This window comes from Apodemus sylvaticus, chromosome 15 (assembly GCF_947179515.1).
Source record: "Apodemus sylvaticus chromosome 15, mApoSyl1.1, whole genome shotgun sequence".
NCBI classification, from domain to species: domain Eukaryota; kingdom Metazoa; phylum Chordata; class Mammalia; order Rodentia; family Muridae; genus Apodemus; species Apodemus sylvaticus.
The window spans coordinates 30,460,498-30,463,121 of record NC_067486.1 but is presented as its reverse complement, the minus strand read 5'-3'; the positions used below and the strand labels follow the sequence as shown (position 1 = coordinate 30,463,121).

Here is a 2,624-nt window from a genome sequence, read left to right as displayed (position 1 = left end):
GACCCATTAATAGTCCTGGATCTTGGTCTCACAGGTATCTTAGCTGGTCAGGCCACTAGCTCTCTCATTCTCACACCCTCAGTGATGGTTCACCTGCAATCCCCACAACTCTATCCTGCTGCCCAGGCAAGACCTAGGGCCCACCTTTCCTGAGTGTTCAGCTACTGAGGGGCATGACCAGTTCCTGAATTCTCATGAACCCTAGAGGTATATCTCTCTGGCCTGCAAAGATTGCAAGAGACAGGGGAATTGGAAACCTCTCTCTCATCTGCACCACTGCCTAAAAGAGGCACGGAAGACTCTCCTGGGCTCACACCCTTGGAAGGTTTACCGGCAATCCTTTCATCCATGGTCAACTCTATTGTATTGCCCATTCAAGGTCTGTCCTCCTGACTGCTATAGCAGGTGAAGGTTAAAGCCAGCTCTCCTGACTGCCATAGTTGAGTATGGCATATCACACAAGCTCACTCTGTCACATGACAGACAAATTGTGGTGCCAACTGTCCCACACTCATGATCACATTCTCGGGGCAGGCTCATGTACACACACATGCTCCTACACACACCCTCACACTCACCCAGAGTCAATTCTATTGTGCTGTCAAGATATAGTACAGGACCTGCTCCCCTAAGTGCTTTGGCAGGTGAGGGGCAGAGTCAGCCCTCCTACTCTCCTGGCCCTATCAGAACCAGCTCCCCTACACACTGATGAGGGCAAAAGCGAGTACAGGGGATTTCTCCTTCAATGGTGCCGCTGAAAAGTTGGCAGGAAGAAGTCTGCTTTCCTACACGGAAGGCCTTGAGCTAGCTTACTCACAACCTTGACAAGCAGGACAATCAGAGCCTACCGTGCTGCCTACAAAAGGTGCAGAACCTTCTCTCCTGAGTACTGCAGCGAGAGAGGGACAGGGGCAGCTCTCCTGCTCTGATGACTTCAGGGCCAGATCTCATGCCTGCTGTAGCTGGTGGGGGCGGGGGAGCATCTCTCCTTCACCCATGTCACAGCATAACAGACAAATGGAGGGACAAGTTCTCCCATGCTGACAACCTTGGGGCTTGCTTGCTTGTGCTCCCGCCACCAGGGTGAGCTCCATTGTGTTACCTAGGTGAAGTAACAGGTTGCCTACAGGGTCTTTTCTCCTGAGTGCTGCAGAGAGTGAGGTGCAAGGCCAGTTCTTCTGCTTGGGTGACTGGAGGCACAGGTGTTTTACATGCCACAGATGATGTGCATCAAGTAGGGAGAAGGGTATCTCTCCCTTGTCCATACTCCCTCATGGGAGACAGTGGTAGGGCCTGCTCTCTCATATTTATATCATCAGGGCTGGCTTACCTGCAACTACTGCAGTGTGCCTAGCCTGTTCTCATGTGTAACGCAGTTAGGTGTGGTTTTAGCTCTTCTGCTCCCGTGTCTCTGGGGCCAGGTCCCAACAACTGCCAAGTGAAGGGTGAACAGCCCTCTGACATCAACATGTCCCCAGCGGACAGGCCAGACTAGGTACACTTGCCTGGCCTTTGGTGAGTAACAGACTCCTGCTAGTGCATGGCAAGGAATCCAGACGTGGCCCCCCAGAGGCAGGACTGGGCAAGATCCCACCATGGTCCCAGATTGACCACTTAGAGCAGACTGTTCCTCACTAGTCTCAAATCTCCAGTTCTGCCTTTCTTCACTGTGCCCACATCCTTCCATTTCTCTACCACTTACTTGTTTCTTTTAGTGGTGCCTGGGGTCTCTGAGTGAGTGTCTGTGGTCATCTCAGGAGTGGTCTCAGGAGTACCATGCCCAGCTGATATTTTATGGAGGTGAGCAGGCATGATCTTGGGTATGCTCTTCCCTCAAGCCCTGCACAGCATGAGACTGGTGGTCATCTCAGGTTTCTGTCCAACTCCCTTGGCCCCAGTGTGGTGGACATCTTGGGCTTGCACCTTGCCCAGCCTACCCAAGTGGCCCTTTGTGAATGTTGTCTGTCTTAGGCTCACTCTTGACTGGGGCCCCAGTACCAATCCTATGCATGTTTCTTCTAGTTTCCTGCTTGCTTACCATCCTGGGAGCCCATCTGGGCCTGATTGGTACCACACTGGTGATTGTCTCGGGCTCAATTTCTTCAGGTAATATTAAACTAGTTACTCAGGTGTTAATAAGATAGAACACTGAACATAGACATAGCTACTCTCCTCTCTCGGCCACCTACTGATGCACATGCGACATAGCAAGCACATGTGCAGTACCTCTAAGTGCAGGACATATTTTTATTCTTGATTGATTTCAAAACATAATTAAAAATTTACTCTGTTTTCCATATAATATTATACTATATCCTCCTGTTTCAACTAGTTACTTTAACTCAGTGACTTTTGCTAACTATGAATTAATTCTAGAAATTTTATCTAATTTTGTTGAATATTTATCATTATGTATTATTATTAGAAGCATAGTAATCAGTTTGATATCTATGGTATATCCTCAATGTATTTGTATATGTTTGTCCTCAAATTTTAATAATTTTTCCTATTTGTCCCTGAAGTACAGGAAAATGAACTTAAAACTATGCATGAAAAATAACACTGGTCTATACTCTAAGGTCTTCCTTACCATAATTATGATTTAAAATTTGAAATCTATTATT

The 2,624-nt window shown here is 47.8% G+C and overlaps 1 non-coding gene across 1 annotated transcript; it reads right to left on the bottom strand.

The window, feature by feature from the left end:
• Positions 1–2,108: 2,108 nt before the first annotated feature.
• On the bottom strand, positions 2,109–2,239 carry LOC127666398 (small nucleolar RNA SNORA17). The gene has a single exon (XR_007973612.1). It is a non-coding gene; the product is annotated as a small nucleolar RNA SNORA17 (small nucleolar RNA).
• Between the last annotated feature and the right edge of the window lie 385 nt (positions 2,240–2,624).